The following is a 22,317-nucleotide window of genomic DNA, read 5'->3' on the forward strand; positions in this document are numbered from 1 at the left end:
TCCATTTCCAAGTCAGATCCTGATAATGCTGATTCTCTTTTGAACAGGTCAACAGTTGCTGACAGGCTCTGTGGCACATTAGATAGCAAACTGGACTTCTAGACTGCCAGATGAGTCCATTCAAAGGTTAACTAATGGCACTTGGCCAACAAACCCATAGGCTAGCTGGCCACCCTGAATCAGTTGTCAAAAAAACTATTTTAGGCTGTGCAGAGCCTGGCCGTTGGCCTCTTATCTGGATGCTTTAATCCTCTAAGTGCCGCTCCCTGGGAGAGTGTGTGCAGGTTGGCGCTGTGGCTTAGTTGGTTAAAGCTTGTGTCGTAAATAGGACATACTGAATTCAAATCCCAGCACTGTCTTTGCTGGTAATCAAACACCACCTAGGGTTGTATGGTTTGCTTTGCGCAATCAGGCGGTACAGAGGAGCGTCAGAGCAGCATGCGATTTCATTTGTCAACCACCCCTCGGCTGCTGCCGAAGAATTCTGACCCAAGTCAACAACACAGCAAGGCGCCGTGGCTTAGCTGGTCAAAGCGCTTGTCTTGTAAACAGGAGATCCTGGGTTCGATTCCCAGCGGTGCCTTTTAACAGGTGGCTCTGCTCTGTGGGTTCTTTCTTGGAAAGGAAGCCCTTACAGATCCTCCACTTTTCCAACCACATACCAATTGCAGAGAGACCCACATATCTTGTCCTTCCCGCTACCGAAATGCCTGAACTCAATTCAACGGACTGGCCAACGCCAGCAAAAAAAAGCTCCACATGTGGCGCAATGGATGGCGCATTGGACTCCTAGACTGCCAGATGAGGCCATACAAAGGTTGTGGGTTCGAGTCCCACCAGAGTCGTTACTTTTGGCATTCTGTTAATGGCGCTTGGCCAACAAACACATATTCTCTCTTGCCACCCCTCCAGAGTTATAAAACTCTAAGTCTCACTTTCTTACTGGATACATGCAAGTTGGTGCTGTGGCTTAGTTGGTTAAAGCGCCTGTCTAGTAAACAGGAGATCCTGGGTTCGAATCCCAGCGGTGCCTTTGCTGGTGATCAAGTGCCGCCTTGGGCTGTGAGGTTTTGCTCTGTGTAAAAAGCGGGTGCAGAGGAGTGCTAGAGCAGCATGCAATTTAATTTGCGAACCACCTCTCTGATGCTGCCGAAGAATGCTGCCCAGAGTCATCTCAGCAATGCAGCATGGCTCAGCTGGTCAAAGAGCTTGCCTTGCAAACACGTGATCCTTGGTTTAGGACTGCTGCAAGCCTGGAAGGAGCTACTGCATGTGGCGCAGAGTGTAGTGCATTAAACTATTAGTCTGCGGTTTGACGCCATATGAAGTTTGTTGGTTTGAGTCAAAACAGATTGGTGACTTCTGGCCTTTCGTTTATCATTAAATTGCACGCTTATGCCCTTGGGCAACAGAAAGTTGTGAAAAATCTCATAAGTTGACCAGCCCGTGGACCTTTGTCCTCACTGCTGGATATTTTGATAAACTTACTTACCATCTGTGTGTTCCGCTTGGTGCCGTGGCTTAGTTGGTTAAAGCGTCTGTTCTCGTAAACAGGAGATCCTGGGTTCAAATCCCTGCGGTGCCTTTAGCATCCCTTGTGTGCCTCAAGCATGTGCTTTTCTGAGATCGGACTGCAAACAGGGATAGCAAAGGCAGCAGGCAATTCCATTTCCAAGTCAGATCCTGATAATGCTGATTCTCTTTTGAACAGGTCAACAGTTGCTGACAGGCTCTGTGGCACATTAGATAGCAAACTGGACTTCTAGACTGCCAGATGAGTCCATTCAAAGGTTAACTAATGGCACTTGGCCAACAAACCCATAGGCTAGCTGGCCACCCTGAATCAGTTGTCAAAAAAACTATTTTAGGCTGTGCAGAGCCTGGCCGTTGGCCTCTTATCTGGATGCTTTAATCCTCTAAGTGCCGCTCCCTGGGAGAGTGTGTGCAGGTTGGCGCTGTGGCTTAGTTGGTTAAAGCTTGTGTCGTAAATAGGACATACTGAATTCAAATCCCAGCACTGTCTTTGCTGGTAATCAAACACCACCTAGGGTTGTATGGTTTGCTTTGCGCAATCAGGCGGTACAGAGGAGCGTCAGAGCAGCATGCGATTTCATTTGTCAACCACCCCTCGGCTGCTGCCGAAGAATTCTGACCCAAGTCAACAACACAGCAAGGCGCCGTGGCTTAGCTGGTCAAAGCGCTTGTCTTGTAAACAGGAGATCCTGGGTTCGATTCCCAGCGGTGCCTTTTAACAGGTGGCTCTGCTCTGTGGGTTCTTTCTTGGAAAGGAAGCCCTTACAGATCCTCCACTTTTCCAACCACATACCAATTGCAGAGAGACCCACATATCTTGTCCTTCCCGCTCCCGAAATGCCTGAACTCAATTCAATGGACTGGCACAAGCCAGGTAAAAAAAGCTCCACACGTGGCGCAATGGATAGCGCATTGGACTTTTAGACTGCCAGATGAGGCCATTCAAAGGTTGTGGGTTCGAGTCCCACCAGAGTCGCTACTTTTGGCATTCTGTTAATGGCGCTTGGCCAACAAACACATATTCTCTCTTGCCACCCCTCCAGAGTTATAAAACTCTAAGTCTCACTTTCTTACTGGGTACATGCAAGTTGGTGCTGTGGCTTAGTTGGTTAAAGATGCTGCCCAGAGTCATCTCAGCAATGCAGCATGGCACAGCTGGTCAAAGAGCTTGCCTTGCAAACACGTGATCCTTGGTTTAGGAATGCTGCAAGCCTGGAAGGAGCTACTGCATGTGTCGCAGAGTGTAGCGCATTGGACTATTAGTCTGCGGTTTGAGGCAATATTAAATTTGTGGGTTTGAGTCAAAACAGATTGGTGACTTCTGGCCTTTCGTTTATCATTAAATTGCACGCTTATGCCCTCGGGCAACAGAAAGTTGTGAAAAATCTCATAAGCTGACCAGCCCTTGGACATTTGTCCTCACCGCTGGATGTTTTGATCAACTTACTCACCCTCGAAGTGCTCTGCTTGGTGCCGTGGCTTAGTTGGTTAAAGCGTCTGTCTCGTAAACAGGAGATCCTGGGTTCAAATTCCAGCGGTGCCTTTAGCATCCCTTGTGTGCCTCAAGCATGTGCTTTTCTGAGATCGGACTGCAAACAGGGATAGCAAAGGCAGCAGGCAATTCCATTTCCAAGTCAGATCCTGATAATGCTGATGCTCTTTTGAACAGGTCAACAGTTGCTGACAGGCTCTGTGGCACAATAGATAGCAAACTGGACTTCTAGACTGCCAGATGAGTCCATTCAAAGGTTAACTAATGGCACTTTGCCAACAAACCCATAGGCTAGCTGGCCCCCCCGAATCAGTTGTCAAAAAAACTATTTTAGGCTGTGCAGAGCCTGGCCGTTGGCCTCTTATCTGGATGCCTTAATCCTCTAAGTGCCGCTCCCTGGGAGAGTGTGTGCTGGTTGGCGCCCGTGGCTTAGTTGGTTAAAGTTTGTGTTGTAAATAGGACATACTGATTTCAAATCCCAGCACTGTCTTTGCTGGTAATCAAACACCACCTTGGGTTGTGTGGTTTCGCTATGTGCAATCAGGCGGTACAGAGGAGCGTCAGAGCAGCATGTGATTTAATTTGCCAACCACCCCTCAGCTGGTGCCGAAGAATTCTGACCCAAGTCAACAACACAGCAAGGCGCCGTGGCTTAGCTGGTCAAAGCGCTTGTCTAGTAAACAGGAGATCCTGGGTTCGAATCCCAGCAGTGCCTTTGCTGGTGATCAAGTGCCACCTTGGGCTGTGAGATTTTGCTCTCCGTAAAAAGGGGTTGAAAAGGAGAGCTAGAGCAGCATGCAATTTAATTTGCGAACCACCCCTCAGATGCTGCCGAAGAATGTTAACCAGAGTCTTCTCAGCAATGCAATATTGCTCAGCTGGTCAAAGAGCTTGCCTTGCAAACACGTGATCCTTGGTTTAGGACTGCTGCAAGCCTTCAAGGAGTTACTGCATGTGGCGCAGAGTGTAGCGCATTGGACTATTAGTCTGCGGTGTAAGCCCATATGAAGTTTGTGGGTTTGAGTAAAAAAATTTTGTCCTCTGTCCTTACTGCTGGATGTTTTGATCAACTTACTCACCCTCCCAGTGCTCTGCTTGGTGCCCTGGCTAAGTTGGTTAAAGCGTCTGCCTTGTAAACAGGAGATACCGGGTTTGAATCCCAGCGGTGCCTTCAGGCTTATGGCCATACCAACCTGAGGGTGCTAGAGAGCTACAGGAAGTGTTGGCTGCAGTTGGGAGAGGAAGGCTTTCCTCCATTTTGATTTTTCTGTTAGTGTTTGTTTTGTGAGGTTTTTTTTGGACTTTAGTTTATTTTTTGTGTGTTTTTTTCAGTTTTAAACCACCTGACAGCAGCATCTTGCTGGCTGGAGGGTGGTTATTTTTTTGTGTGATTTTTGTACAATGGACGGATTATTGGCAAACGACACTGGACAGGCTGGAGAGACACGCATGGCAAACGACCCTGGACTGGAGTATCGACAACGAGCAGGACATGGTAAAAAACAAGATGCAAGAAATAAAGTTGGTGAAAGGAAATACTTAAAGGAGGCAACTGTGATTGTGAATGTGGAGAACGTAAATGAGGTGAGGGCTGTGGATATTATTAAAGCGGTGACGGAAAAATGTGTATATGGTAAAATTTTAGCACTAAGGCCAAGATAAGGAAAGGAATCTGAACTGACAATGGAGAAAGAAGAAACATGTGATGAACTGACTGAGGGATTGTTAATTAAAAGAGTGAACTGTGAGATAAAGAAACTGCAAAATAGAGATTATGTTGTTTCCTTCATGCACCTGCCCGTCTACCTTGATGATAAAGACATTTTTAGAAAATAGGAGGGATGGGGAGTTAATCCCATTTCAAAATTAAAAAAGAAGATGCTACCCAGGCACTGAAATAGAGGATGGAACAAGGTTTTTAAAAGTGAGATTCCCCAAGGAGGTGGCATCATTGCCCTACAGCACAAAGCTGGAAACAGCAGAAGGGCCGCAGTACTTTAGGGTGATGCACAGCCACCAGGTGAAGACCTGTAAGCTGTGCATGAGCCCGGATAATCTGCTTAAAGAATGCCCTGAATTTAAGTGTCACAAGTGCGAGGAAAGGGGACATTTCGCAAGGGATTGCAATGCGGTCAGATGCCCGGAGTGTCAAAAGATTTTAAACAAGTGTGAGTGTTGGATGGAGGGAGAGGAAGGAGGTCTGGAGCATCGGGTGGACAGACAGGTGCATGAAGGAAACACTGAAGAGGAAGGAGATATTGATGAAGGACAAGGGGATGTAGGATTATCACAAAAGGAAACAGAAGGAGGAACAGGCAACCAAGAGGAAGAAGAAGAAGGAAAAAAGAATGATATGGATGAGGAACAAACAGCAGAACAGAATACCCAATGGACAGAAATGGAAATATCGGACAGTTTTAAAAATCTTTTGGATAATGTGGAGAGTGATGGACAAGGAATGTATGATCAAAACAAAGAAATGGACATTGAAGAAGAAACAAGGATGGACAATGGGAAAAGACAGAGGGGAGAGAGGACAAAGTAGAAGAAGAACATTAAAGGTAAAACCAAATGTGGAAAATGCAAGAAAAAAGTTAATGACAAGGGGCCGAGTAAAAAGTATAAACAGATATGAAGTATTAAGAGGGCTGGAGGGAGAAGATGGAAAATAATGGTTTTTATGTATTTATTTTTATTTATTTTAATGGTTTTAAGTTGTGTTACTTTTAATGCAAGGGGATTGATGGACATGGGTAAATTTGAAAAGGTGAAAGAAATGTGTAAAGGAGAGGATGTGATTTTATTACAAGAAACTAACTGGAGGGAAGAGTACATGACTGAAATAAGGAAAAGGTGGAGTGGAGAGATTTTATATAACAATGGTGATGGGAGGCATGGAAGAGGAGTTGCGATTTTAATAAAAGAAAACTGTGGGGTATCATGTAAAACAATATATAATGACGTAGATGGGAAATGTATTGTGGTTGAAATCGAGTATGAGGAGAAAAAAGTTATTGTAGTTAATTTTCATGCACCGACTGTAGAGAATGAAAAGAAGGAAGATTTTAATGTATTAAGAGATTTGTTAAAAAAGCATAAAGAAGTTATTATGATGGGTGATTTTAATACCGTTTTCAGTAAATTAGAAATGGGTGAGGGAATGGTTTTTAAAAATGATAAAGGAAGAAAAGAACTGAAATTATTAATGGAAGAAAATAATATGATTGATGTATGGAGAGAAATAAATGAAAAAAAGAAAGAATATTCAAGGAGGCAATTAGTAGGGAATTTTATGTGTAAGACAAGGATTGATTTTATTTTGTGTACAAGGAACATTGAAGGATTTATCGGTAACATTAAATATGAAGAATCAAGCTTAAGTGACCATAAACCAATTTTTTTGCAAGTAGACTGGAGTTCAGTGAAAAGAGGGCCGGGTGTATGGGTTTTAAATGTAGAGGTTTTGAAGAATGAGGAGTATGTTTTAAGTATTAAAGAAATTATTGAAAAAGAAAAGGAGAATGAAATGTACAGTGAAGATAAAAGGATATGGTGGGAAAATGTTAAATATTTAGTTAAAAAATTCACAATAAAGTATTGCAAATTAATACAGATATGTAAGAGAAAGAAGGAGAGAGAAATAAGAGAAAAATTGGAAAAGGAATTAAATGAGAATGGGGAAGATATACAAAAAAATAAAAGAATTGGAAGGAATATTAAAAGAAATGGAAGAGAAAAAATATGAAGGAGCAAGACTAAGAAGTAAAGCTAAATATACTGTGGAGGGAGAAAAATGTACAAAGTTTTTCTTTGATCTAGAAAAAATAAGAGGGAAAGCTGGAATGATTAAAGAAATAAGAGGAAAAAATGGTGTAGTGGTGGAAACAAATGAGGAAATATTAAAATAAGTAAAAGCATATTATGAGAACCTGTTTAGTACTGAGGGGTTGAAGGAAGAAGAGAAATTGGAGTTACTTAAGCAAATAAAAACAACAGTAGGAGAAGTAGACAAAAAAGAGTGTGATGAAGAGATAAGAGAAGAAGAGATAAAAAGAGCAATAAGTGAATTAAACAAAAATAAAAGTCCAGGTATAGATGGTTTGGGGAGTGAATTTTATATTGGTTTTAAAGATTTTTTAACCAGTATTTTAAAAGAAGTATATGAAGAGATCTTTAAAAAGAGGAAATGAATCAGAGAATGGGGATGGGATTATTAAAGTTGATATATAAAAGGAAAGGAGATAAAGTAGACTTAAAAAATTATAGACCAATTCCAATGTTGAATACAGATCTGAAAATTTTAACAAAAGTTTGAGCCAACAGATTGAAAGAGGTAATGCCAACCATAATTGAAACAAATCAAGTGTATGGAGTTAAAGGGAAAGATATAGCGGACACAACTTTAAGTATAATAGATGGGATAAGATATATGAAAGAAAAAAACTAAAAAGGATATGTTATTAGTTTGGATTTCGAAAAGGCTTTTGATGGAGTGGAGCATGAATATTTATTTGGAATTTTAAGAAGGTACGGGTTTGAGGAAAATTTTATCAAGTGGATTACAATTTTATATAGGGGAGCAATAACAAGAATACAGTATAATGTTTTTTTAACTGAATGTTTTAAAATTACTAGATCAATAAGACAAGGATGTCCATTATCAGCGCTTTTATATTCTTTAGTTGCAGAACCATTGGGATTAGCTATTAAAATAGACGAAGACATAAGAGGGATAAACATTGAAGGAAGTGGGGGAAATGAAAAAATATTTCAATATGCAGATGACACGACAATAATAGTTAAAGATATAGAGAGTGTTAATAAAGTAATGGAGGTAGTACAGATGTTTTGTAGGGGATCAGGAGGTAAGATAAATGACGAAAAAACTATATATATGAGATTTGGAGGAGTGACTGTTTTAACAGAGTATTTTCATTTTAAAGAAACAAAAGAAATAAGGATTTTAGGTGTTCTAATGGGAAAAGAAGAAAGGAATGTTAAAGAAAAAATGTGGGAAGAAATAGTAGGAGGTATTGAAAGAAGCTTAAATTTTTTGAAATTGAGGACATTAAGTTTAAAAGGGAAGGTTTTAATTTTAAATGTGTTAATGGTGTCAAAGTTGTGGTATGTTTTATATGTGACTGCTATGCCAATGTGGGTGGAGAAAAGGTTGGAAAAATGTTTTTTAGATTTTTTATGGAATAGTAAACCATCAAGAAATGCATATAGTACATTAAAAGGAGAAGTAGGGAAAGGAGGGATGGGATTAATTGATGTTGAACAGAGAAAAAATAGCTTAGTAAAAAAAATATCTAGATGATGGTCACAAAACTGCATGGAAAAAGACAATGGAATATTTTTTAAACAAATGTGGGGATTTTAACATGGGGGATGGGATTTTATGGATGAAAACAAAGAATTGGATGACAGAGTGCTTACCAGAGTTTTATAGGGAAATGTTTAGTGCCTGGGGAAAATTTTTAGATAGACTTGAGTATGATCCACATGGGAGAGAAAACATTTTAAATCAACCTCTGTTTTTAAACCAAAACATTTTAAAACAAGACAAAGGAATTTTTTTAAAGAAATGGATGGAAGTGGGGATAACAAGAGTGAGAGATGTTTTGTATGAATTTAAAGAAGGGTTTTTACCAACACAATTTATTGTAGATGCAATGGAGGAAGCAAAAAAGGATTACAGTGAACAAGTAATAAAAAATAAATATGAAATCATTAAAAATGCAATACCTAAAGAGTGGATAAAAAGAATAGAAAGTATGGAAGGAGAGCCAAAAGTGAAATGTATTCATGTGAAATTAGGGGAAAAACTGTATGATTTTAAGGAATGTACTGTGAAAATGATTTATTGTGCTTTTAGAGATTATGTTTTTAAAGAGCCGATTGCAAATGGTTACTGGGTGCAGAAATTCAAATATTTAAAAAAAGAGTGTATATGAAGAAACATGACGGGGAAATGTGTGGAAACAAAATTGGAATGTTTGGAGTATTTTATAAGGCATAAAGTGTTTTTTTCTGATGTTATTTGAAATAAAATAGGAATGGAAGAAAATGCTCTGTGTAAAGTGTGCCAGGAAGAGGAAGAGGGGATTTTACATATGTTTTTACATTGTAGAGAGCTAGAGGACTTTTTAAGGAAATGTAAATGTTTAATTAAAGATGTGACTGAGGAGTGGGATGAAAATGTAATGGAATGGAACAGAGTTGTGATGTTTGTTTGGGAAAAAAAGTGTCAAAACAAAAGTTTCATTAATCTGGGTGTAATGCTGATGAAAAGTGCAATATGGGACAGAAGAAATGTGGCTAAAAAGGAAAAAATTGTGTTGGATGTTTGGAGGGTGTTTAAAAGAAAAACAGAATTATATATTGAAAGACTGTATGTGTACTTTAATGGTGTAAATATGTTAGACTCTTTTTATGATGTTTTTACCCCAAAAGTGTATTGTGTTTTAAATGATTTAATGTGGAAGCTGCCAGGAAGTGAAGGAGATTTTTAAATTATCTATGTAAAGGAAAGATGTGTAATGTAGAGTTATGTAAAAACAATTGTCTGTATTTTCTATTGATTGTGTTTAATCTATTGTATTTTATTGATTTGAAATTTCTTAATAAAAAAAAAAAAAAAAAAAAATCAAAGCGCTTGTCTTATAAACAGGAGATCCTGGGTTCGATTCCCAGCGGTGCCTTTTAACAGGTGGCTCTGCTCTGTGGGTTCTTTCTTGAAAAGGAAGCCCTTACAGATCCTCCACTTTTCCAACCACATACCAATTGCAGAGAGACCCACATTTCTTGTCCTTCCCGCTCCCCAAATGCCTGAACTCAATTCAACGGACTGGCACAAGCCAGGAAAAAAAAGCTCCACACATTGGATTATTAGTCTGCGGTTTGAGGCCATATGACGTTTTTGGGTTTGGGTCAAAACAGATTGGTGACTTCTGGCCTTTCGTTTATCATTAAATTGCACGCTTATGCCCTCGGGCAACAGAAAGTTGTGAAAAATCTCATAAGCTGACCAGGCCGTGGACCTGGTGCCGTGGCTTAGTTGGTTAAAGTGTCTGTCTCATAAACAGGAGATCCTGGGTTCAAATCCCAGCGGTGCCTTTAGCATCCCTTGTGTGCCTCAAGCATGTGCTTTTCTGAGATCGGACTGCAAACAGGGATAGCAAAGGCAGCAGGCAATTCCATTTCCAAATCAGATCCTGATAATGCTGATGCTCTTTTGAACAGGTCAACAGATGCTGACAGGCTCTGTGGCACAATAGATAGCAAACTGGACTTCTAGAATGCCAGATGAGGGCATTCAAAGGTTAACTAATGGCACTTGGCCAACAACCCCAGAGGCTAGCTGGCCACCCCGAATCAGTTGTCAAAAAAATACATTTTGGGCTGTGCAGAGCCTGGCCGTTGGCCTCTTATCTTGATGCTTTAATCCTCTAAGTGCCGCTCCCTGGGAGAGTGTGTGCTGGTTGGCGCCGTAGCTTAGTTGGTTAAAGCTTGTGTCGTAAATAGGACATACTGAATTCAAATCTCAGCACTGTCTTTGCTGGTAGTTAAACACCACCTTGGGTTGCGTGGTTTTGCTTTGCGCAATCAGGCGGTACAGAGGAGCGTCAGAGCAGCATGCGATTTCATTTGCCAACCACCCCTCAGCTGCTGCCGAAGAATTCTGACCCAAGTCAACAATAAAGCAGGGCGCCGTGGCTTAGCTGGTCAAAGTGCTTGTCTTGTAAACAGGAGATCCTGGGTTCAATAACCAGCGGTGCCTTTTAACAGGTGGCTCTGCTCTGTGGGTTCTTTCTTGGAAAGGAAGCCCTTACAGATCCTCCACTTTTCAAACCACATACCAATTGCAGAGAGACCCACATATCTTGTCCTTCCTCCTCCCCAAATGAATGAACTCAATTCAACGGACTGGCACAAGCAAGGAAAAAAAAGCTCCACACATGGCTGTGTGGTGCAATGGATAGCGCATTGGACTTCTAGACTGCCAGATGTGGCCATTCAAAGGTTGTGGGTTCGAGTCCCACCAGAGTCGTTACATTTGGCATTCTGTTAATGGCGCTTGGCCACCAAACACATATGCTCTCTGGCTACCCCTCCAGAGTTATCAAACTCTAAGGCTCACTTTCTTACTGGGTACATTCAAGTTGGTGCTGTGGCTTAGTTGGTTAAAGCGCCTGTCTAGTAAACAGGAGATCCTGGGTTCGAATCCCAGCAGTACCTTTGCTGGTGATCAAGTGCCGCCTTGGGCTGTGAGGTTTTGCTCTCTGTAAAAAGGGGTGCAGAGGAGTGCTAGAGCAGCATGCAATTTAATTTGCGAACCACCCCTCAGATGCTGCCGAAGAATGCTGCCCAGAGTCATCTCAGCAATGCAGCATGGCTCCGCTGGTCAAAGAGCTTGCCTTGCAAACACGTGATCCTTGGTTTAGGACTGCTGCAAGCCTGGAAGGAGCTACTGCATGTGGCGCAGAGTGTAGCGCATTGGACTATTAATCTGCTGTTTGAGGCCATATGAAGTTTGTGGGTTTGAGTCAAAACAGATTGGTGACTTCTTGCCTTTCGTTTATCATTAAATTGCACGCTTATGCCCTCGGGCAACAGAAAGTTGTGAAAAATCTCATAAGCTGACCAGCCCGTGGACCTTTGTCCTCACTGCTGGATATTTTGATAAACTTACTCACTATCGGAGTGCTCGGCTTGGTGCCGTGGCTTAGTTGGTTAAAGCGTCTGTCTCGTAAACAGGAAATCATTGGTTCAAATCTCAGCGGTGCCTTCAGCATCCCTTGTGTGCCTCAAGCACGTGCTTTTCTGAGATCGGACTGCAAACAGGGATAGCAAAGGCAGCAGGCAATTCCATTTCCAAATCAGATCCTGATAATGCTGATGATCTTTTGAACAGGTCAACAGTTGCTGACAGGCTCTGTGGCACAATAGATAGCAAACTGGACTTCTAGACTGCCAGATGAGGGCATTCAAAGGTTAGCTAATGGCACTTGGCCAACAATCCCAGAGGCTAGCTGGCCACACCGAATCAGTTGTCAAAAAAAACATTTTGGGCTGTGCAGAGCCTGGCCATTTGCCTCTTATCTGGATGCTTTAATCCTCTAAGTGCCGCTCCCTGGGAGAGTGTGTGCAGGTTGGCGCCGTGGCTTAGTTGGTTAAAGCTTGTGTCGTAAATAGGACATACTGAATTTAAATCCCAGCACTGTCTTTGCTGGTAATCAAACACCACCTTGGGTTATGTGGTTTTGCTTTGCGCAATCAGGCGGTACAGAGGAGCGTCAGAGCAGCATGCGATTTCATTTGTCAACCACCCCTCAGCTGCTGCCGAAGAATTCTGACCCAAGTCAACAATGCAGCAAGGTGCCGTGGCTCAGCTGGTCAAAGCGCTTGTCTTGTAAACAGGAGATCCTGGGTTCTATTCCCAGCAGTGCCTTTTAACAGGTGGCTCTTCTCTGTGGGTTCTTTCTTGGAAAGGAAGCCCTTACAGATCCTCCACTTTTCCACCAACATATCTTGTCCTTCCAGCTCCCCAAATGCCTGAACTCAATTCAACGGACTGTCACAAGTCAGGAAAAAAAAGCTCCACACATGGCTCTGTGGCGCAATGGATAGCGCATTGGACTTCTAGACTGCCAGATGAGTCCATTCAAAGGTTGTGGGTTCGAGTCCCACCAGAGTTGTTACTTTTGCCATTCTGTTAATGGCGCTTGGCCAACAAACACATATGCTCTCTGGCCACCCCTCCAGAGTTATAAAACAAGTTATATGCAAGTTGGTACTGTGGCTTAGTTGGTTAAAGCGCCTGTCTAGTAAACAGGAGATCCTGGGTTCGAATCCCAGCGGTGCCTTTGCTGGTGATCAAGTGCCGCCTTGGGCTGTGAGGTTTTGCTCTCTGCAAAAAGTGGGTGCAGAGGAGTGCTAGAGCAGCATGCAATTTAATTTGCGAACCACCCCCACCCCTCAGATGCCGCCGAAGAATGCTGCCCAGAGTCATCTCAGCAATGCAGCATGGCTCAGCTGTTCAAAGAGCTTGCCTTGCAAACACGTGATCCTTGGTTTAGGACTGCTGCAAGCCTGGAAGGAGCTACTGCATGTGGCGCAGAGGTTAGTGCATTGGACTATTAGTCTGCGGTTTGACGCCATATGAAGTTTGTGGGTTTGAGTCAAAACAGATTGCTGACTTCTGGCCTTTTGTTTATCATTAAATTGCACGCTTATGCCCTCGGGCAAAAGAAAGTTGTGAAAAATCTCATAAGCTGACCAGCCCGTGGACCTTTGTCCTCACTGCTTGATATTTTGATAAACTTACTCACCATCTGAGTGCTCTGCTTGGTGCTGTGGCTTAGTTGGTTAAAGCGTCTGTTTCGTAAACGGGTGATCCTGGATTCAAATACCAGAGGTGCCTTCAGTATCCCTTGTGTGCCTCAAGCATGTGCTTTTCTGAGATCGGACTGCAAACAGGGATAGCAAAGGCAGCAGGCAATTCCATTTCCAAATCAGATCCTGATAATGCTGATGCTCTTTTGAACAGGTCAACAGTTGCTGACAGGCTCTGTGGCACAATAGATAGCAAACTGGACTTCTAGACTGCCAGATGAGGGCATTCAAAGGTTAATTAATGGCACTTGGCCAACAATCCCAGAGGCTAGCTGGCCACCCCAAATCAGTTGTCAAAAAAAACATTTCGGGCTGTGCAGAGCCTGGCCGTTGGTCTCTTATCTGGATGCTTTAATCCTCTAAGTGCCGCTCCCTGGGAGAGTGTGTGCAGGTTGGCGCCGTGGCTTAGTTGGTTAAAGCTTGTGTCGTAAATAGGACATACTGAATTCAAATCCCAGCACTGTCTTTGCTGGTAATCAAACACCACCTTGGGTTGTGTGGTTTTGCTTTGCGCAATCAGGCGGTACAGATGAGTGTCAGAGCAGCATGCGATTTCATTTGTCAACCACCCCTTATCTGCTGCCGAAGAATTCTGACTCAAGTCAACAACGCAGCAAAGCGCCGTGGCTTAGCTGGTCAAAGCGCTTGTCTTGTAAACAGGAGATCCTGGCTTTGATTCCCAGCAGTGCCTTTTAACAGGTGGCTCTGCTCTGTGGGTTCTTTCTTGGAAAGGAAGCCCTTACAGATCCTCCACTTTTCCAACCACATACCAATTGCAGAGAGACCCACATATCTTGTCCTTCCCGCTCCCCAAATGCCTGAACTCAATTCAACGGACTGGCACAAGCCAGGAAAAAAAAGCTCCACACATGGCTCTGTGGCGCAATGGATAGCTCATTGGACTTCTAGACTGCCAGATGAGGCCATTCAAAGGTTGTGGGTTTGAGTCCCACCAGACTCGTTACTTTTGGCATTCTGTTAATGGCACTTGACAAACAAACACATATGCTCTCTGGCCACCCCTCCAGTTATAAAACTCTAAGTCTCACTTTCTTATTGGGTACATGCAAGTTGGTGCTTTGGCTTAGTTGGTTAAAGCGCCTGTCTAGTAAACAGGAGATCCTGGGTTTTAATGCCAGCGGTGCCTTTGCTGGTGATCAAGTGCCGCCTTGGGCTGTGAGGTTTTGCTCTCTGTAAAAAGGGGGTGCAGAGGAGTGCTAGAGCAGCATGCAATTTAATTTGTGAACCACCCCTCAGATGCTGCCGAAGAATGCTGCCCAGAGTCATCTCAACAATGCAGCATGGATCAACTGGTCAAAGAGCTTGCCTTGCAAACAAGTGATCCTTGGTTTAGGACTGCTGCAAGCCTGGAAGGAGCTACTGCATGTGGCGCAGAGTGTAGCGCATTGGACTATTAGTCTGCGGTTTGAGGCAATATTAAATTTGTGGGTTTGAGTCAAAACAGATTGGTGACTTCTGGCCTTTCGTTTATCATTAAATTGCACGCTTATGCCCTCGGGCAACAGAAAGTTGTGAAAAATCTCATAAGCTGACCAGCCTGTGGACCTTTGTCCTCACTGCTGGATATTTTAATAAACTTCCTCACTGTCGGAGTGCTCTGCTTGGCGCCGTGGCTTAGTTGGTTAAAGCATCTGTCTCGTAAACAGGAGATCCTGGGTTCAAATCTCAGCGGTGCCTTTAGCATCCCTTGTGTGCCTTAAGCATGTGCTTTTCTGAGATCGGACTGCAAACAGGGATAGCAAAGGCAGCAGGCAATTCCATTTCCAAATCAGATCCTGATAATGCTGATGCTCTTTTGATTAGGTTAACAGTTGCTGACAGGCTCTGTGGCACAATAGATTGCAAACTGGACTTCTAGACTGCCAGATGAGTGCATTCAAAGGTTAACTAATGGCACTTGGCTAACAATCCCAGAGGCTAGCTGGCCACCCCGAATCAGTTGTCAAAAAAAACATTTTGGGCTGTGCAGAGCCTGGCCGTTGGCCTCTTATCTGGATGCTTTAATCCTCTAAGTGCCTCTCCCTGGGAGAGTGTGTGCAGGTTGGAGCCATGGCTTAGTTGGTTAAAGCTTGTGTCGTAAATAGGACATATTGAATTTAAATCCCAGCACTGTCTTTGCTGGTAATCAAACACCACCTTGAGTTGTGTGGTTTGCTTTGCGCAATCAGGCGGTACAGAGGAGCGTCAGAGCAGCATGCAATTCCATTTGTCAACCACCCCTCAGCTGCTGCCGAAGAATTCTGACCCAAGTCAGCAATACAGCAAGGCGCCGTGGCTTAGCTGGTCAAAGCTTTTGTCTTGTAAACAGGAGATCCTGGGTTCGATTCCCAGCGGTGCCTTTTAACAGGTGGCTCTGCTCTGTGGGTTCTTTCTTGGAAAGGAAGCCCTTACAGATCCTCCACTTTTCCAACCACATACCAATTGCAGAGAGACCCACATATCTTGTCCTTCCCGCTCCCCAAATGCCTGAACTCAATTCAACGGACTGGCACAAGCCAGGAAAAAAAATCTCCATACATGGCTCTGTGGCGCAATGGATAGCGCATTGGACTTCTAGACTGCCAGATGAGGCCATTCAAAGGTTGTGGGTTCGAGTCCCACCAGAGTCATTACTTTTGGCATTCTTTTAATGGCGCTTGGCCAACAAACACATATGATCTCTGGCCACCCCTCCAGAGTTATAAAACAAGTTATATGCAAGTTGGTGCTCTGGCTTAGTTGGTTAAATTGCCTGTCTAGTAAATAGGAGATCCTGGGTTTGAATCCCAGCGGTGCCTTTGCTGGTGATCAAGTGCCGCCTTGGGCCATGAGGTTTTGCTCTCTGTAAAAAGGGGTGCAGAGGAGTGCTAGAGCAGCATGCAATTTAATTTGCGAACCACCCCTCAGATGCTGCCGAAGAATGCTGCCCAGAGTCATCTCAGCAATGCAGCATGGCTCAGCTGGTCAAAGCGCTTGCCTTGCAAACACGTGATCCTTGGTTTAGGACTGCTGCAAGCCTGGAAGGAGCTACTGCATGTGGCGCAGAGTGTAGTGCATTGGACTATTAGTCTGCGGTTTGACGCCATATGATGTTTGTGGGTTTGAGTCAAAACAGATTGGTGACTTCTGGACTTTTGTTTATCATTAAATTGCACGCTTATGCCCTCGGGCAACAGAAAGTTGTGAAAAATCTCATAAGCTGACCAGCCCGTTGACCTTTGTCCTCACTGCTGGATATTTTGATAAACTTACTCACCATCTGAATGCTCTGCTTGGTGCTGTGGCTTAGTTGGTTAAAGCGTCTGTCTTGTAAACAGGAGATCCTGGGTTCAAATCCCAGCGGTGCCTTTAGCATCCCTTGTGTGCCTCAAGCATGTTCTTTTCTGAGATCTGACTGCAAACAGGGATAGCAAAGGCAGCAGGCAATTCCATTTCCAAATCAGATCCTGATAATGCTGATGCTCTTTTGAACAGGTCAACAGTTGCTGACAGGCACTGTGGCACAATAGATAGCAAACTGGACTTCTAGACTGCCAGATGAGGGCATTCAAAGGTTAACTAATGGCACTTGGCCAACAATCCCAGAGGCTAGCTGGCCACCCCAAATCAGTTGTCAAAAAAAACATTTTGGGCTGTGCAGAGCCTGGCCGTTGGCCTCTTATCTGGATGCTTTAATCCTCTAAGTGCCGCTCCCTGGGAGAGTGTGTGCAGGTTGGCGCCGTGGCTTAGTTGGTTAAAGCTTGTGTCGTAAATAGGACATACTGAATTCAAATCCCAGCACTGTCTTTGATGGTAATCAAACACCACCTTGGGTTGTGTGGTTTTGCTTTGCGCAATCAGGCGGTACAGAGGAGTGTCAGAGCAGCATGCGATTTCATTTGTCAACCACCCCTCAGCTGCTGCCGAAGAATTCTGACTCAAGTCAACAATGCAGCAAGGCGCCGTGGCTTAGCTGGTCAAAGCGCTTGTCTTGTAAACAGGAGATCCTGGGTTCGATTCCCAGCAGTGCCTTTTAACAGGTGGCTCTGCTCTGTGGGTTCTTTCTTGGAAAGGTAGCCCTTACAGATCCTCCACTTTTCCAACCACATATCAATTGCAGAGAGACCCACATATCTTGTCCTTCCCGCTCCCCAAATGCCTGAACTCAATTCAACGGACTGGCACAAGCCAGGAAAAAAAAGCTCCACACATGGCTCTGTGGCACAATGGATAGCGCATTGGACTTCTAGACTGCAAGATGAGGCCATTCAAAGGTTGTGGGTTCGAGTCCCACCAGAGTCGTTACTTTTGGCATTCTGTTAATGGCGCTTGACAAACAAACACATATGCTCTCTGGCCACCCCTCCAGTTATAAAACTCTAAGTCTCACTTTCTTACTGGGTACACGCAAGTTGGTGCTGTGGCTTAGTTGGTTAAAGCGCCTGTCTAGTAAACAGGAGATCCTGGGTTTGAATGCCAGCGGTGCCTTTGCTGGTGATCAAGTGCCACGTTGGGCTGTGAGGTTTTGCTCTCTGTAAAAAGGTGGTGCAGAGGAGTGCTAGAGCAGCATGCAATTTAATTTGCGAACCACCCCTCAGATGCTGCCCAGAGTCATCTCAGCAATGCAGCATGGCTCAGCTGGTCAAAGAGCTTGCCTTGCAAACATGTGATCCTTGGTTTAGGACTGCTGCAAGCCTGGAAGGAGCTACTGCATGTGGCGCAGAGTGTAGTGCATTGGACTATTAGTCTGCGGTTTGACGCCATATGAAGTTTGTGGGTTTGAGTCAAAACAGATTGGTGACTTCTGGCCTTTCATTTATCATTAAATTGCACGCTTATGCCCTCGGGCAACAGAAAGTTGTGAAAAATCTCATAAGCTGGCCAGCCCGTGGACCTTTGTCCTCACTGTTGGATATTTTGATAAACTTACTCACCATCTGAGTGCTCTGCTTGGTGCTGTGGCTTAGTTGGTTAAAGCGTCTGTCTCATAAACAGGAGATCCTGGATTCAAATCCCAGCGGTGCCTTCAGTATCCCTTGTGTGCCTCAAGCATGTGCTTTTCTGAGATCGGGCTGCAAACAGGGATAGCAAAGGCAGCAGGTATTTCCAAATCAGATCCTGATAATGCTGATGCTCTTTTGAACAGGTCAACAGTTGCTGACAGGCTCTGTGGCACAATAGATAGCAAACTGGACTTCTAGACTGCCAGATGAGTCCATTCAAAGGTTAACTAATGGCACTTGGCCTACAATCCCAGAGGCTAGCTGGCCACCCCGAATCAGTTGTCAAAAAAAAAACATTTTGGGCTGTGCAGAGCCTGGACGTTGGCCTCTTATCTGGATGCTTTAATCCTCTGAGTGCCGCTCCCTGGGAGAGTGTGTGCAGGTTGGCGCCGTGGCTTAGTTGGTTAAAGCTTGTGTCGTAAATAGGACATACTGAATTCAAATCCCAGCACTGTCTTTGCTGGTAATCAAACACCACCTTGGGTTGTGTGGTTTTGCTTTGCGCAATCAAGCAGTACAGAGGAGCGTCAGAGCAGCATGCGATTTCATTTGTCAACCACCCCTCAGCTGCTGCCGAAGAATTCTGACCCAAGTCAACAATGCAGCAAGGCGCCGTGGCTTAGCTGGTCAAAGCGCTCTTATTGTAAACAGGAGATCCTGGGTTCGATACCCAGCAGTGCCTTTTAACAGGTGGCTCTGCTCTGTGGGTTCTTTCTTGGAAAGGAAGCCCTTACAGATCCTCCACTTTTCCAACCACATACCAATTGCAGAGAGACCCACATATCTTGTCCTTCCTGCTCCCCAAATGCCTGAACTCAATTCAACGGACTGCCCCAAGCCAGGAAATAAAGCTCCACACATGGCTCTGTGGCACAATGGAAAGTGCATAGGACTTCTAGACTGCCAGATGAGGCCATTCAAAGGTTGTGGGTTCGAGTCCCAACAGAGTCGTTACTTTTGGCATTCTGTTAATGGCGCTTGGCCAACAAACACATATGCTCTCTGGCCACCCCTCCAGACTTATAAATCTCTAAGTCTCACTTTCTTACTGGGTTCATGCAAGTTGGTGCTGTGGCTTAGTTGGTTAAAGTGCCTGTCTAGTAAACAGGAGATCCAGGGTTCGAATCCCAGCGGTGCCTTTGCTGGTGATCAAGTGTCGCCTGGGGCTGTGAGGTTTTGCTCTCTGTAAAAAGGGGGTGCAGAGGAGTGCTAGAGCAGCATGCAATTTAATTTGCGAACCACCCCTCAGATGCTGCTGAAGAATGCTGCCCAGAGTCATCTCAGCAATGCAGCATGGCTCAGCTGGTCAAAGAGCTTGCCTTGCAAACACGTGATCCTTGGTTTAGGACTGCTGCAAGCCTGGAAGGAGCTACTGCATGTGGCGCAGAGTGTAGCACATTGGACTATTAATCTGCGGTTTGAGGCCATATGAAGTTTGTGGGTTTGAGTCAAAACAGATTGGTGACTTCTGGCCTTTTGTATATCATTAAATTGCACGCTTATGCCCTCGGGCAACAGAAAGTTGTGAAAAATCTCATAAGCTGACCAGCCCGTGGACCTTTATCCTCACTGCTGGATATTTTGATAAACTTACTCACTATCGGAGTGTTCTGCTTGGTGCCGTGGCTTAGTTGGTTAAAGCGTTTGTCTCATAAACAGGAGATCCTGGGTTCAAATTCCAGCGATGCCTTTAACATCCCTTGTGTGCCTCAAGCATGTGCTTTTCTGAGATCGGACTGCAAACAGGGATAGCAAAGGCAGCAGGCAATTCCATTTCCAAATCAGATCCTGATAATGCATATGCTCTTTTTAACAGGTCAACAGTTACTGACAGGCTCTGTGGCACAATAGATAGCAAAGTGAACTTCTAGACTGCCAGATGAGGGCATTCAAAGGTTAACTAATGGCACTTGGCCAACAATCCCAGAGGCTAGCTGGCCACCCCAAATCAGTTGTCAAAAAAAACATTTTGGGCTGTGCAGAGCCTGGCCGTTGGCCTCTTATCTGGATGCTTTAATCCTCTATGTGCCGCTCCCTGGGAGAGTGTGTGCAGGTTGGCGCCTTGGCTTAGTTGGTTAAAGCTTGTGTCGTAAATAGGACATACTGAATTCAAATCCCAGCACTGTCTTTGCTGGTAATCAAACACCACCTTGGGTTGTGTGGTTTTGCTTTGCGCAATCAGGCGGTACAGAGGAGCGTCAGAGCAGCATGCGATTTCATTTGTCAACCACCACTCAGCTGCTGCCGAAGAATTCTGACCCAAGTCAACAATACAGCAAGGCACCGTGGCTTAGCTGGTCAAAGCGCTTGCCTTGTAAACAGGAGATCCTGGGTTCAATTCGCAGCGGTGCCTTTTAACAGGTGGCTCTGTTCTTTCTTGGAAAGGAAGCCCTTACAGATCCTCCACTTTTCCAACCACATACCAATTGCAGAGAGACCCATATATCTTGTCCTTCCCGCTCCCCAAATGCCTGAACTCAATTCAACGGACTGGCACAAGCCAGGAAAAAAAAGCTCCACACATGGCTCTGTGGCGCAATGGATAGCGCATTGGACTTCTAGACTGCCAGATGAGGCCATTCAAAGGTTGTGGGTTCGAGTCCCACCAGAGTCGTTACTTTTGCCATTCTGTTAATGGCGCTTGGCCAACAAACATATATGCTCTCTGGCCACCCCTCCAGAGTTATAAAACAAGTTACATGCAAGTTGGTTCTGTGGCTTAGTTGGTTAAAGCGCCTGTCTAGTAAACAGGAGATCCTGGGTTCGAATGCCAGCGGTCCCTTTTAACAGGTGGCTCTGCTCTGTGGGTTCTTTCTTGGAAAGGAAGCCCTTACAGATCTTCCACCTTTCCAACCACATACCAATTGCAGAGAGACCCACATATCTTGTCCTTCCTGCTCCCCAAATGCCTGAACTCAATTCAACGGACTGGCACAAGCCAGGAAAAAAAAGCTCCACACATGGCTCTGTGGCGCAATGGATAGCGCATTGGACTTCTAGACTGCCAGATATGGCCATTCAAAGGTTTTGGGTTCGAGTCCCACCAGAGTCGTTACTTTTGGCATTCTGTTAATGGCGCTTGGCCAACAAACACATATTCTCTCTTGCCACCCCTCCAGAGTTATAAAACTCTAAGTCTCACTTTCTTATTGGATACATGCAAGTTGGTGCTGTGGCTTAGTTGGTTAAAGCGCCTGTCTAGTAAACAGGAGATCCTGGGTTCGAATCCCAGCGGTGCCTTTGCTGGTGATCAAGTGCTGCCTTGGGCTGTGAGGTTTTGCTCTCTGTAAAAAGGGGGTGCAGAGGAGTGCTAGAGCAGCATGCAATTTAATTTGTGAACCACCCCTCAGATGCTGCCGAAGAATGCTGCCCAGAGTCATCTCAACAATGCAGCATGGCTCAACTGGTCAAAGAGCTTGCCTTGCAAACAAGTGATGCTTGGTTTAGGACTGCTGCAAGCCTGGAAGGAGCTACTGCATGTGGCGCAGAGTGTAGCGCATTGGACTATTAGTCTGCGGTTTGAGGCAATATTAAATTTGTGGGTTTGAGTCAAAACAGATTGGTGACTACTGGCCTTTCGTTTATCATTAAATTGCACGCTTATGCCCGCGGGCAACAGAAAGTTGTGAAAAATCTCATAAGCTGACCAGCCCTTGGACCTTTGTCCTCACCGCTGGAGGTTTTGATCAACTTACTCACCCTCCAAGTGCTCTGCTTGGTGCCGTGGCTTAGTTGGTTAAAGCGTCTGTCTCGTAAACAGGAGATCCTGGGTTCAAATCCCAGCGGTGCCTTTAGCATCCCTTGTGTGCCTCAATCATGTGCTTTTCTGAGATCGGACTGCAAACAGGGATAGCAAAGGCAGCAGGCAATTCCATTTCCAAGTCAGATCCTGATAATGCTGATGCTCTTTTG

The 22,317-nt window shown here is 44.5% G+C and overlaps 27 non-coding genes across 27 annotated transcripts; all 27 read left to right on the forward strand.

Moving 5' to 3' along the window:
• The first annotated feature begins 509 nt into the window (after positions 1–509).
• trnat-ugu (transfer RNA threonine (anticodon UGU)) lies at positions 510–583 on the forward strand. Its single transcript has one exon. It is a non-coding gene; the product is annotated as a tRNA-Thr (tRNA).
• Positions 584–959: 376 nt separating this feature from the next.
• Positions 960–1,033, forward strand: trnat-agu (transfer RNA threonine (anticodon AGU)). Its single transcript has one exon. It is a non-coding gene; the product is annotated as a tRNA-Thr (tRNA).
• Positions 1,034–1,510: 477 nt separating this feature from the next.
• trnat-cgu (transfer RNA threonine (anticodon CGU)) lies at positions 1,511–1,585 on the forward strand. The gene has a single exon. It is a non-coding gene; the product is annotated as a tRNA-Thr (tRNA).
• A 588-nt stretch (positions 1,586–2,173) lies between these two features.
• trnat-ugu (transfer RNA threonine (anticodon UGU)) lies at positions 2,174–2,247 on the forward strand. Its single transcript has one exon. It is a non-coding gene; the product is annotated as a tRNA-Thr (tRNA).
• Positions 2,248–3,002: 755 nt separating this feature from the next.
• Positions 3,003–3,076, forward strand: trnat-cgu (transfer RNA threonine (anticodon CGU)). The gene has a single exon. It is a non-coding gene; the product is annotated as a tRNA-Thr (tRNA).
• A 590-nt stretch (positions 3,077–3,666) lies between these two features.
• Positions 3,667–3,740, forward strand: trnat-agu (transfer RNA threonine (anticodon AGU)). Its single transcript has one exon. It is a non-coding gene; the product is annotated as a tRNA-Thr (tRNA).
• Positions 3,741–10,070: 6,330 nt separating this feature from the next.
• On the forward strand, positions 10,071–10,144 carry trnam-cau (transfer RNA methionine (anticodon CAU)). Its single transcript has one exon. It is a non-coding gene; the product is annotated as a tRNA-Met (tRNA).
• A 590-nt stretch (positions 10,145–10,734) lies between these two features.
• Positions 10,735–10,808, forward strand: trnat-ugu (transfer RNA threonine (anticodon UGU)). Its single transcript has one exon. It is a non-coding gene; the product is annotated as a tRNA-Thr (tRNA).
• A 180-nt stretch (positions 10,809–10,988) lies between these two features.
• On the forward strand, positions 10,989–11,078 carry trnar-ucu (transfer RNA arginine (anticodon UCU)). Its single transcript is given in 2 exon segments — positions 10,989–11,025; positions 11,043–11,078. It is a non-coding gene; the product is annotated as a tRNA-Arg (tRNA).
• Positions 11,079–11,192: 114 nt separating this feature from the next.
• Positions 11,193–11,266, forward strand: trnat-agu (transfer RNA threonine (anticodon AGU)). The gene has a single exon. It is a non-coding gene; the product is annotated as a tRNA-Thr (tRNA).
• Positions 11,267–12,405: 1,139 nt separating this feature from the next.
• Positions 12,406–12,479, forward strand: trnat-ugu (transfer RNA threonine (anticodon UGU)). Its single transcript has one exon. It is a non-coding gene; the product is annotated as a tRNA-Thr (tRNA).
• A 157-nt stretch (positions 12,480–12,636) lies between these two features.
• Positions 12,637–12,726, forward strand: trnar-ucu (transfer RNA arginine (anticodon UCU)). The gene is given in 2 exon segments: positions 12,637–12,673; positions 12,691–12,726. It is a non-coding gene; the product is annotated as a tRNA-Arg (tRNA).
• Positions 12,727–12,820: 94 nt separating this feature from the next.
• On the forward strand, positions 12,821–12,894 carry trnat-agu (transfer RNA threonine (anticodon AGU)). The gene has a single exon. It is a non-coding gene; the product is annotated as a tRNA-Thr (tRNA).
• Positions 12,895–15,047: 2,153 nt separating this feature from the next.
• On the forward strand, positions 15,048–15,121 carry trnat-cgu (transfer RNA threonine (anticodon CGU)). Its single transcript has one exon. It is a non-coding gene; the product is annotated as a tRNA-Thr (tRNA).
• Positions 15,122–15,709: 588 nt separating this feature from the next.
• trnat-ugu (transfer RNA threonine (anticodon UGU)) lies at positions 15,710–15,783 on the forward strand. Its single transcript has one exon. It is a non-coding gene; the product is annotated as a tRNA-Thr (tRNA).
• A 180-nt stretch (positions 15,784–15,963) lies between these two features.
• Positions 15,964–16,053, forward strand: trnar-ucu (transfer RNA arginine (anticodon UCU)). Its single transcript is given in 2 exon segments — positions 15,964–16,000; positions 16,018–16,053. It is a non-coding gene; the product is annotated as a tRNA-Arg (tRNA).
• A 644-nt stretch (positions 16,054–16,697) lies between these two features.
• On the forward strand, positions 16,698–16,771 carry trnat-ugu (transfer RNA threonine (anticodon UGU)). Its single transcript has one exon. It is a non-coding gene; the product is annotated as a tRNA-Thr (tRNA).
• Positions 16,772–17,360: 589 nt separating this feature from the next.
• Positions 17,361–17,434, forward strand: trnat-ugu (transfer RNA threonine (anticodon UGU)). The gene has a single exon. It is a non-coding gene; the product is annotated as a tRNA-Thr (tRNA).
• A 180-nt stretch (positions 17,435–17,614) lies between these two features.
• Positions 17,615–17,704, forward strand: trnar-ucu (transfer RNA arginine (anticodon UCU)). The gene is given in 2 exon segments: positions 17,615–17,651; positions 17,669–17,704. It is a non-coding gene; the product is annotated as a tRNA-Arg (tRNA).
• Positions 17,705–17,816: 112 nt separating this feature from the next.
• trnat-agu (transfer RNA threonine (anticodon AGU)) lies at positions 17,817–17,890 on the forward strand. The gene has a single exon. It is a non-coding gene; the product is annotated as a tRNA-Thr (tRNA).
• Positions 17,891–18,354: 464 nt separating this feature from the next.
• Positions 18,355–18,428, forward strand: trnam-cau (transfer RNA methionine (anticodon CAU)). Its single transcript has one exon. It is a non-coding gene; the product is annotated as a tRNA-Met (tRNA).
• A 1,042-nt stretch (positions 18,429–19,470) lies between these two features.
• Positions 19,471–19,544, forward strand: trnat-agu (transfer RNA threonine (anticodon AGU)). The gene has a single exon. It is a non-coding gene; the product is annotated as a tRNA-Thr (tRNA).
• Positions 19,545–20,684: 1,140 nt separating this feature from the next.
• Positions 20,685–20,758, forward strand: trnat-ugu (transfer RNA threonine (anticodon UGU)). The gene has a single exon. It is a non-coding gene; the product is annotated as a tRNA-Thr (tRNA).
• Positions 20,759–20,929: 171 nt separating this feature from the next.
• trnar-ucu (transfer RNA arginine (anticodon UCU)) lies at positions 20,930–21,019 on the forward strand. Its single transcript is given in 2 exon segments — positions 20,930–20,966; positions 20,984–21,019. It is a non-coding gene; the product is annotated as a tRNA-Arg (tRNA).
• Positions 21,020–21,367: 348 nt separating this feature from the next.
• trnar-ucu (transfer RNA arginine (anticodon UCU)) lies at positions 21,368–21,457 on the forward strand. The gene is given in 2 exon segments: positions 21,368–21,404; positions 21,422–21,457. It is a non-coding gene; the product is annotated as a tRNA-Arg (tRNA).
• A 114-nt stretch (positions 21,458–21,571) lies between these two features.
• On the forward strand, positions 21,572–21,645 carry trnat-agu (transfer RNA threonine (anticodon AGU)). The gene has a single exon. It is a non-coding gene; the product is annotated as a tRNA-Thr (tRNA).
• Positions 21,646–22,122: 477 nt separating this feature from the next.
• trnat-cgu (transfer RNA threonine (anticodon CGU)) lies at positions 22,123–22,196 on the forward strand. Its single transcript has one exon. It is a non-coding gene; the product is annotated as a tRNA-Thr (tRNA).
• The last annotated feature ends 121 nt before the right edge of the window (positions 22,197–22,317 follow it).

This window comes from Carassius carassius, chromosome 28 (genome assembly GCF_963082965.1).
Source record: "Carassius carassius chromosome 28, fCarCar2.1, whole genome shotgun sequence".
In the NCBI taxonomy this organism is placed as follows: domain Eukaryota; kingdom Metazoa; phylum Chordata; class Actinopteri; order Cypriniformes; family Cyprinidae; genus Carassius; species Carassius carassius.